Source organism: Molothrus aeneus, chromosome 11 (assembly GCF_037042795.1).
Source record: "Molothrus aeneus isolate 106 chromosome 11, BPBGC_Maene_1.0, whole genome shotgun sequence".
NCBI classification, from domain to species: Eukaryota; Metazoa; Chordata; class Aves; order Passeriformes; family Icteridae; genus Molothrus; species Molothrus aeneus.
The window spans coordinates 18,268,116-18,279,944 of record NC_089656.1 but is presented as its reverse complement, the minus strand read 5'-3'; positions in this window follow the sequence as shown (position 1 = coordinate 18,279,944).

Below are 11,829 nucleotides of genomic sequence, written 5' to 3'. Positions count from 1 at the left end.
ATCATGAACAGTCATGCCTTTGGAGTCACAGCTTGGATTTCACATGGCTCTAAATAAAATAAAATTAAAAAAAAAAAAAAAACAACAACAAACCAAGAACAACAAAACAAAATAAAAAAAAAAAAAAATCACGTGCCCCAAACATGTTTTCTGGAAACATTTTGATTTCCAAATTATGTGTGTTCTCTAAAATGAGAAAAATCCCTGACCAGGAAGAGCTGCTTGTTGAAAACATTACTTGTTTCTTATTTCAAAGGGAAAATTGAAAACATTTATGAAGGGTGTAGCTATTTACCAGTCCAGAGTGTTCTTATAAACAAAATAATATGAAACATATCCTCTTTGCTGTTTTGTTGTTTAATATCTTCCAGTGTATCACAACGTGGAGAGCAGAATAGAGGAGAAAATATAGTGTATTTCCAAAAAGAAACTCTATTTCCAAATAGAGTGTATTTCCTGTTCCTTTTTGCAACAGGAAAAAAGGGTAAAGGACTATGCGTTTCAGCTGTAAATGCACAGAAAACATGAGACAGGTACCGATTTTCCATCAGATCAACTGAAGAAATTGTGCAATTTACCTGCAATTCCAGTTGGGCACATCAAGAAAAGTGAAGAAATCTGAAGGCCTTGAGAAAAGTTGAGTTCATCCAATGGACAAACGCATGTAGGAAATCCTTGAACTTCTCTGACAACCTCTGCACAGAAACTCAGCTTGAGAAAACAGCAACCAAGTCGAGTTCACCATTAAACTGCTCCTTTTATACATTGTCCCTCATTTTATTGACAGCTGTGATGCTCGTCATAATTGCTTTACTCACATCATTTTACCCACAGAGAGCATGGAAAATAATTCCATGTGCAGAGCCTCAAACACATCTCTGGCAGATGGGTTTCCAGCCCTGAAGGATGGGGGGGACATTTGTTCTGTCCCCTGAGGGGGGGGACAGGCTGTGACAGTGCTTGAGAGGCTGAAGAAGTGGAGGAGCTGCTTTGTTTTAAAGAGAGACAGAACCAAAAGCCTCCCTGTCCTTTCACATCTGTACGACAGCTGGGTTTGTCCTGTGCTCCATCCAGACATTTGATGAGGTTTTTGTGCTCTGGACAGCAAGCAAGGGCCCAGGAACAGCCCTGCAGGGAGGGAGGGAGGGGTGATGCCTTTGCTGGTGCTGCTCTCTGCACACACCATACCCCTCAGAGCAGCGGGCAGGCACGTCAGAGAAATGCCATGGGGAGTTCATTTCTGTTTCCAGACCCATGTGATTCCCTGGGAGAGGGCAGCTCTGCCCAAATCCACGCAGTGCTTCCAGCTGTAACAGGAAACCTCCCTTAGCAATGTCACAATTCCCAGCTGGGACCTGCCAGCCCCTCCAGGAGCTTGGGCAGGGGTGGGGCTGTCTCCAGGCCAGCTGCCCCTGAATTTTGGGGTGGATTGAGCACGTTGGACTTTCCCCATCTCTCTCTCTCTATTGGTATCACCAGCTGTGGGGCTTTGTTGGCTGCAGCCAAGGTGTGAAGCAGGTCCAGTGAGGTGGTGCCAATTTGCACCCCCTCTCCTGATGAGGGTTTACTGTGCCTGAAAAACTGAGCATCCCACTCGCAGCCTGAAAAAGCCATTTACATGGAAAACCCAGCCTGTGCTCCCCTGCTGCAAACCCAGCACAGGACACCAGTTTGCTTTCATTAGGAGAAAAATTGATTTCTGGGATGAAACTTCCCTCAAGATTCTCATTCCTTTGGCCAAGAAGTTGAAGCAGGATTATAAATTGCATTTCCCAGATACCTGGGACCAGATTCTCTGATGGATCAAAAGAGACGAAATGATTTACAACAGGGCAGAGAAATTGTGTCTGTAAGGACATCTAAAATCAGAGCAAGTGCAGAGCACAATCCAAGATCTTTGGTTCCTGCTGTGCAAATCCAGACCATGCAATGTCAGAGCTCAGGGTGACACAGGGCAGGGTGGAGGGGTTTTCTGTAAAGCAGCAGAGCCACACAGAGTAACTGGCCACTTCACTGAGCACAGGAAAACTGTTCCAAGCAGTATGTGACTTTATTTAGTATTTAGATTGGCCATGCTCTCATTTTCCCACAAGAGCACTAAAACTTTCCCTAGGAAAAGTCAACTCCCAGCTTAAAATGCCACAAAATTCAGATGTCACAAGTTCAGCTTTCCCACCAAAAAAGAAGGTTTGATCAGCCACACCTCAGACTAATATTGCTAAAGCAGGCACCAAAACCCTTCAAACATCCTGGGCATCCCTGCTCCAGGCCACCCAAAGAAATTCTGCAAGCTCTGCTGGCCATGGACAAAATCCCAGTTGCTTTCTCAGGGCAAATAATTCATAAAGACAAGCAGAGAAAGATGTTTATCTGCTCCATGATCAAAAGAGTGGCCCAAGTTCAGTTTTTGGAGATGTTCCAGGCAATCTCATGCTCATGACAAAAATAGACCTCAGACTGATGCAAGTGGACATTGCGCCAAAGAGGACAAGACAGGGGCAAAGCAGAGTACAAGAGCAGCACAGTGACATGTGGAGCTGTTTTGTTTGCATCCTGTGATGGCTACTGATGGGAAATTTTAGCTGGCAATCGTCCACAGAAGGACCTGCAGAGCCCAGCATGGTGGTTTGGGTGAATTGAAAGCAGTTGGATTTCTGAGCAGGCAACAGTGATGTCTCTCTTTCCCAAAGCCATGAGTCAGGCTGTGCACAGGGATCCAACATGAGCAAAAAGCACAAAATGAGGGAAAATCCAGCAAGCTCCAACACGTGGCTGGATTTCCTGTGGCTCAGGACACAGCTCCAGCTCCTATTTTTTTCCTACAAGCTCCTGGTTAAGGTTGGTTCCTCTGGGTGGACAAGGATGTGAGCATCTCCTGCTTTTATTGTGATGAGGCACAAGCCCTGGAAATCCTGAATCAGCCAAATGGGGCTGCAAGCAATGCAACAACATCCCTGACGTTATTGGAAAGATGTTCCACAGCCTCTCTTCTTCCCAGCCCTCCTGTCCAGAATCCATAACTCACTGACCTGGAGCAACACTGTCCTGCTGACAGGCATTTCTTTGTGGCTGATTTCACCTCCTGGCACTCCATGAAGGCTTTCATGTCTGCTCTACACACAGTCAGGAACTGCAGTAGCTCTGTTGTGTTCCCTTGAGCCTTTCTTGCTTTTCTAATATATATATTTTACAAAAACACGGTGTCTCTTCATGAAAGTTCATTTTGTTCCCTCCTGTCCTGTTAGCAGCTACCCAATACTGATACATCTATTCCCATGTCCCTAAAGTACTAATGCCAAGATCTGTCACAATGACAAGTGTGTGGACCACTGTCCCAGCGGGTGTGAGGCAGAAGAGTGACTGAAGATCACCCCAGCAGCCCCATCACTGTCATATCCTGTCCCCCAGAGCCCAGACTTACTTGGAAATGTCCTTCTCTCTTTAGCTGTACCTCACAGGCCTTGGTTCTGGATTTGGGATGGGAACTGCCTTTCCTGCCCAGCAAATCCTGCTGCTGCCAGAAAACAGGTCCAGACACCAAAAGCTGGAGTGGCAGGGTGGGATGAGGCTGCAGGAGAAGGTGTGGCTCCATCCCATCACCTGCTGACTCAGCTGGCACTACTGAGGTTTAATGAGGGTGGTTTTGCTCAGGAAGAGGTGCTGCTGTCCCTGAGGGCATGGTCTGTGTGAGACACTTCACCCAAATGTGACTCTTCACCCAAATGTGGCACTCCCAGACTGTTGGGACTCAGTGCATCCATCCGGGTGTCCAGAGCTGCCAGGACCGCGCCGGGGGGCTCAGAGACCCTGGCACACAGCCCAGAGCACCTGGGGATTTGATTGTGACCCCTGGAGCGAGTTGCCAGCTTTGTATGAGGACCTGAAAGTCACAGAAGTTTGAATGGTGTAATAATAAAATGATCACAGGGTGAAAACGTAGATTTTAGGATTTTTGGTATGAGGGTTATGAGGACAAGATGGAGGAACTTGGGCGTGTCCAGCCTTTCTTCTTCTTCTTCTTGTTCTCCATTTTCTGCAGTGATGTTGGCACTTTGGGATTGGTTTAGAGTAGAAGTGCACTGTCTAACATGGGTGATAGGTATTGGGAATTAAGTGTCAATATGTTATATGTAGTTTGTAGTATAAAAGGACAACACTGCCTCGGGGGCGGTCAGAGTGCCTGTGGCTGCCCTGCTGAGCAGACCTCAGCTGGGCAGAAAGAAAATTTTATAGATAAGAACTAATAAAGAACCTCAAGACAGAAAAGTGAAGAGCTCAGACTCGTTCTTCAGCCGCACAGGCCAAAGCAGAGACACCCTGCACATCCTGGGGCAGCAATCAACAACAGCAACCCGAGACCAGACATTGCCCCACAGCAGCAATTTCAGCAGAGGGCCTGGGGCAGAGCTCAGTCAAACCAGGGAGGAAAGGAGCAGTGGGGCAGTGTCAGTTCAGTGAGTGGCTGTGACCAAGCTTTGCATCACAACTTGAAAATCCCCACTGCACTTCCACAGGAGGAATTACACAGCTCTGCTTCCAGCCCTTGGGCTTCCTGTGACACATTTGGCTATTTTTTCATTTCTGTGCAATATCCTTGAACAAATCAGGAGGACCACTCAAGGCCTTTAATTGGGAAATTGGTGAGCCAGCATTGCAAGCCCTGTCCCACAGCCCTGTGGGCTCCCACAGCAGGCATTGCCACACCTTTCCTCAGTGCCAGAGGGGACAGCCAGAACCATGAAATGATGAAATCTGTCCTGCTTCTGCCATGCTGGAAATCATTCACCTCTAAAGACACCCTCTCAAAGGTCCCACAACTCCAGAAAATCTACATTGTCCTGCATGGCTGGTTTGGAGCCTCTGATTTGTGCAGAACTGGGAGGAGACCTGCAATGACCAGCTCAGGCCCTGGTTTGTGAGATCCATAAATGAGATCCTGACAGGGTTTTCTGAGCCTTTCTTTGCAAAGGGGATCTGTACTCTTGCACCCTTTGCAACACTTTCTTCCTGTCCAGTCAAAACAGATGTTGAAATCTACAGTAATTCTCAGTACACTCATTAAAAATGAGTCTGTGGTTCATTTTTGCTTCGTCTTCCAATAATTTTCTTGTCTCCCTCCCCTTCCAGGGTAAACCTCTCGTATCACCAGCATGAGGGGGTTCCCTGAGCTCAGTCTGTGCCACCACTGCTGCCACCACTGTCCCCTGAGCCCAGCACAGCCTTGCCTGCCCCTCTCTGCCACCAGGGAAGGGAGGGGAAATGGAAAGAGGGGTGGCTGTGCAAGCCCCAGGGGTTGCCCTTTAATTAAAGGCAGAGATCACAGAGGATAATGAGAAGGTACAGGAGAGCTCAGCTTAAAGCAGGGCTTTGATGAGAAACCCACATCTGCCAGAAGCACTGTGCCCAGAGGGCTGGTGGGTCAGAGCTGGGACTGGGAATGGGATTTCCCTCTGCTTTGCACACCCCCAGCTCTGGGAATGACTCCCTTGCTCATCCAGCAGTCCAGAGATGCTCCCATGGATGGGATGCAGTTTCTGCAGACACAAAATCTCACCTCAGCTCAGGGCTGGTAAAACGGGGCCTACAAATGGAGCAGCTGCCAGGGACCATCCCCTTGTCAGTGACCAAGCACAAACCCAATGGTGCTGTAACAGCAGGAGGGAGTTGGGCTTTCATCCAGCCTTGTCATCCTGGCAGTTTTCCAGGCTGCCTGTGCTGTTTGACCAGCTGAGTGAGCTGTTCCATTAATTTTCCCTGAGGGAAGGCCACTGGGAAGCTGTTGATATGGAGAGGAAGAGACAAGGGCTGTGTTGTCTGCCCAGCCACCGAGCTGGAACACTGCCCATAATTTCCAAAAACCCAAATGTTAGCTCAGGAAAAGAGAGGCTGCTTGTGGCTGTCTTTTCCCAGTGAGAAAATTTCCTTTGCATTGAGTTTAGCTGGAAGAATGACATCCTCCAGCATCCCACAGAAGATTGCTTTCCTGGAAGAAGGCAGAGCCTGCAGTCAAACCCTTCCTGGTGCTTTCAGAGGAAGGGAGAAATGTGTCCTCAGCATTCCTGGACAATTTCAGCACCATGTGAGAATCTGAATGGAGAAGATCTGCAGGACATGCACTCTGAGGTTAAAACACCTACACCCCTGAGACCCTGAGGTTAAAAGGAAAGGAGAACTGCTCCCTGTGTCCTTGCTGGCCTCTCAGTGCCACCACAGCTCAGTCCCTACAGCCACGGGGTCCCTTTTCTCCTTCCACTGGAGCAACCCAAAAGGCAAATGTGAAGAGGAGCATCCATCCCCCATTCCTGGACAAGAACCTCCACCTGCACAGCCACGTGGGACCAAAAAGCTCTTACCTTTCCAGCTAATTAATGCATGTGCTAATTAATGAATCAACTGCTCAGAGCTAAAAGCTCTCACAGAGTCCATCCAAAATCTGGGTTTGGCTTAAAGGAGCTGAGGAACTGGAAGCAAGAAGTAATTTGGGACCACCTAAGTGGCAGCAGGCTTGGCTGCTAAAACTAAATAAACCAAACTACAACCCCCCCAAAAAAAACTTTTCTAAGTTTATCATCTCTTCTAAAACAGCAAAAAGTTTTATTGTTTCATATGGTTTAAATTATTATTTAATAAACAATTTTTTCTACTTTTAATAAATAAAAAAAATTAATACCAAAATAACAAAACTACCAATAAAAATCCACCATATAAATACCCATATCCCCAAAAATAAAACCAATAAAAAACACCAAAACAATAAACAAATAAACCAAACTACAAAAAATAAAAATATCAAAAATAAACCTAAATTAACGACACAAAAAAAATTATTCCTAAATCAATAAACACATAATACCTCAAATCATCCATATAAAAATACCACTTATAAAAAAAAACCACAAAGCCAAAAAAATAAATTTAACCATAAACAATATTTCACAAATTATCCACAACTATAAAATATATACTACCATCAAACAAACCAAACAAATAAAACCCCTACAGTATGGTGGGCTACAGGATGGGCTGCAAAGCCAGGACACTGCACTGTGGAATTACTGATGATGAAATTGGGTCTTTCATAATTGCAGAATAAAACACTTTTCTGTTGGGGAAGAAAAGGAAAATAAGTTTGAGGGGGTTCAAAGCATGAGGATCACTTCCCACCCTGACTTCCATTCACCCCCTGGATTTTGCAGAGTGGCTTTTATTCAAAGTGCACAGCAAAGCTTCCCTCAGATTTCACAAAAAAAGGTGTTGGGCTCCAGTTTGAGTCCTTGTCATGGTCCCCTGCTCTTCACTCCTCCTTTAGCTCCATCCCTCAAGAAAAGCCTTTCTCCTTCACAGTTCTGTCTGGAATTTCTTAGGTTTCTTCAGCTGACACTCCTCAATTTCAACAAAAAAAAATTGCTCCTCTCTTCACCCAGATAGCACTCAGTCTCCACATGAGCCAGCAAAAGCCAGTGAAACACCATGGGAAAATAATAAAAAAAACCCAAACAAACAATAAAATTAATTAAAATTTTTCATTAATGCTTTTCAACTCAGGCAAGCTTTTAAGAAGTCACACTTTCAAACATGAAAAGAAGTTACTGAAATAACTGCAATTTCACTTTTTAAAACAGTGTATTTTTAAAATATGTTTTGATCAACAAAACCACTTTTTACTTCAAACTGCCTCACTACAAAAACGAGGATTGGCTTTCACTCCTTTTTGATCCTTAATGACACAGAAATGCTTTGGGGGTTTGGGTAGTTGCATAAATTTTACGTAATGTGGTTGGCTTGGGGTTGGTTTTTTTCTTTCCTAAAGGTCAGTCAATCAAAGAAACACCCCTCATTTATCTGTAATTTGCAGTTATGGAGTCAGACCCTCCAGTTCCCTGGGAATGCCCCACTGTTGACCCTTGGATGAGGAGTGCTGCTTGGGTCCCTTCCAGGGAAATTTCTCCCCTGGTGGGACTGAGACTCCATCCAATTTCACTGGGCCAAGGCCTTGGAGCAGCTCCAAGCCTGTGTCGCAAATGGGAAAGGCTGGCACACAAAAAATACAAATTAAAAAAAAAAAAGAAAGGAAAAAAAATAGAGGAACACATACCCAATTCTGTAATATTGCACATTAAAAAAGCCTGCCTTGCAGGTCCTGCTGATATTTCTGCTCCCAATGTGTGAATTATTAATATTTAGTATCTGTGACTCACTGATATTTACCTTAGGAGGTATTTTTGTAAAGTTGGAGTGTTGTCTCGATGTAGGAGCTAACGAGGCTCCTGTTGTTCATGCCCAGGGAGCCCTCCCTGAACAAACTTTCCTGGTCACTGTTCAAACTGGGCTTTTTTGGGGCCCTAACCCTGCGAGGCTGAGCCCTGAGGCTGCCAGGGATGGCCCTGCTGGGACACAGCTAATTTTAAACCTGGGCAGAGGAAAAACCTGGATTTTACTGGCAAAACTGTCACAGCCGGACGCTGTGCTCAGATTACGGGAAGAGCACACGCTCAATCCCTTTTTTGGATACTTGGCATGGATTTTATCTGAAGTCATGGATTGTATAAGAGAAGAGCAGAGACTGCACACAACTCTCTCCTGCGTCAGTGCAGGACACCTGGGGCGTGCCAGAACCCTGGACATTGCTCTGGCTGCCCTGGAGGACTCGAGACCCTGGCAGGGGGCTCAGAGACCTTGGCATGGAGTCAAAACCACCTGTGCCTCTGATTCTAGCCCATGGAAACAATTCCCAGCTTTGTGTGAGGAGTTACAAGCCACAAGAGTTTGAGTAGAATGATGGTTAACTTGTCACAGGGTGAAAAAGTAGAATTTTGGGGATTTAGAATGGGGGTTCAAGAGGCAAAATGGAGGAATCTGGGTGTGTCCTGTCCTTCTTCTCCTTCTCCTTGTCCTCCATCTTCTGCTGTGATGGTGACACTTCTGGATTGGTTTAGAGTAGAGACAGACTGTCTAACACAGGTGATAGGTATTGGAAAATTATTGTAAATAAAGTACAGGTAGTTTTTAGTATAAAAAGATAACACCGCCCTGAGGGTGGTCAGTGTGCCTCAACCCGACCTGCTGGACAGATCTCAGCAGGTCAGAGAGAGAATGTCACAGATAAGAGAAAATAAACAACCTTGAAAAGCAGAACTGACGAATCTCGACTTCTTCTTTGGTCGTGGGGCTGGGAAAAAAAGAGACTTTCTGATACCTCAGGAGCCATTTCAGCAACACAAAACCTGGGAGGGACAGGGGGGACTCTCCACTCCAAGCCCCCCTGTTGTGCCACACGGTGCCCACAGCCAAGAGAACAGGGCTTGACCACTTTTCCAGTAACTCTCCTTAAAAGCGCATCACAAGCATTTTCTGGAACTGCATCCAGAGCTGTCCACAGCATCAACTAGAGCTGGCTCCTAAAGTCCTTTGCTTGGTCTAGACGTGAATTTTTGGAGCTCGTGAAAACTTTGGTGTTTTCATAATTTTATGGCTCTCGTTAAAATGGCCAGTGTCCAAACAAGTCCCCATTTAGTGCTTTGGATTTGCAGAGATCATTGTTTGCTGATCATGAAGCTGTTCCCAAGGAGAGCATTGTCCAGCGCTGCGCTGCTCAGCTGCCTGCATCTGTTTTGCTGTAAAGTTTTGGGCCAGCCTGACTTCCCTGGTGTCTTTGGAAAGGCACTCCCAGCCTGCTGAGCTGGCCAGCTGCCCTCAGACGCCTGAGATGGTTTCATGACTCTGCAGATGAGAAAATTTCCATGGTCTGCCTCTCCCCACCCCAGAGCCTGTCCTCAGATGGTGCTGCACGCCTGGCACGGGGAGGAGATGCTGTCTGTGCCTGGGCTGCCCTGCAGCAGCCAGTGCCCAATTCTGGCTCAGTGACACCCCCAGGGAATGCCCTAAACCACCCCTTCCTTGCCAGAATTTCTGAAGGTTGTCCCCATTATTTTATCTCAGACACAACAGCCACGGGTCCATCTGTACCTCAGAATTCATCTGTCTGCCAAAAGACCTAAAAAAAATCCCCAAAAAAACAACTAAAAAAACCTGAACAACAAAGACTTAAAAGAACAATGACTATTTTTTTATCATGACTGCCATAAAACTGCACACCTTTATCTAGACTTATTCTGCCAGATCATCTCTGTCAGCCACAGAAAAATGACAGTCCCTGCTTGTGCCCCACCCTGGTCCAAACAGAGGATTCCTGTCCCACATGAAAATTTTCCTTTAACTTGGAAAATTATAGGAAAATGAAAATGTGGAAAATGTTTCCTTTAACTTGGAAAATTATAGCGAAAAAACACCTGGGAGGACCACCAAGACATTTTCTAGCCCATCCTCCACTCAAAGCAGGATCTCATTTTTAGGAGCTGCCATCCAGAATAATCTTAAAAACCTGGACTGGTGGCTTGAAAAGAGCACACAGATCATCTGCTCCCGTCAGAACCCTTACCAATGGTCCTGGTGGTTCCTACTACATTTTAAGGCCATCCCTTGCCAGTGGAGTTTCTTTGGGCATGAAGAACCCTCTCTCCCTTTACTGTACCTTGACACACCTCAGGCATCCTCTTCCCCACCTTTTCCATCCTCTCCTGCTTTCTCAGGAGTTGTTTTGGCTCTCAGGTCTCTCTTTCTCTCCTCCTGGACTTCCCACAGTGGGATGAATATTTTCCAGGCAGTAGCAGGACAAACCCAAACCGTGTCATACTGCACCAGAGACCTGAACAAAGCTGGAAGGTTTCTCACCTGCCTTGCTGATCCTTTCACACCTGATCTGGCTTTTATCTCCTTGGCCATAATGTGATGGTTTTGACTCTTTATCTCATTTGGGCTGAGTTGTTCTTTACTGGTCTCCATCTTTTATTATCCCTTGTACTCTTCCCTTCCAAGTGTCATCTGATTTTTCAGCCTGTTTCTTCCAGCACAGCTACTGATGCAGTTTTGGAGCTCCCTGCATGATATAAACAATATTTTCATTACCAACACATCTAGTAAGATGGTATGAACACCCCTACCTCCGACAGTCAATCTCTATTGGGTTTTATTCTCTTTTTTCAAACTTACAAAGCCTGCTCAGCTGGTGGAGAGGGAAATTAGGCTGCTTTTGAGATTCGTTTTTGACAAACTGGCCCCTGGGTTTAGCTCATAGGTGGTATTTTCTCAGCTTCCACATGTGCAAAAGACAGATGTGCAGAAACAAGCCTTGAGGCAGGTACCAAATAAAAACCTCAGCTATCAGTCAAGCACTCCTCAGGACAGTTGCATGTGTTGGCAGGTCCCCCCTTGGGGTCAAGGTCACCCACAGCCCCTAAACCAGAAGAGCCCAAACCTGACAGAATCCGCCCTTGGAGGATTAACCGCGAAGCTCTGGGTTTATTTTGCTCCCTTCTTCTTTCTGCTCTCGTGTTCCACCTGCGCCTCCTGACTTTTCACCCTCTATAAATATCCCTGTGTTCCTTTTGACACTGAATCTCCCGGCCATGTGCTGGGCTGAGCAGTGGCTGAGGGACACTGGGGACAGCCCTCCCCGGGGTGAGGAGCAGAGGCAGCAGCATAAGGCAGACCTTGTCTGTTGACTTAACTCCCTAACCCAATTTTAACCACCAGATAGAAGGGTGGTTTCTGTTTACACTGAGGCTTCTTTACACTGCTCTCCCCACACCCTAAAGTGGCATAAATGCCTCCTAAGTGCCTTAAAGTAGGTCCTTGGTGTAAATGAGAGCCAACCCCATGGTTTGCAAAGTGGCTTTGAAAACATTGGGGGCGCATCCTATAAATGACTGTGGGTTTTTGGAAGGACACCCACCCCAAGGCATGCCCGTGCTATACATAGGCTCTGATGAG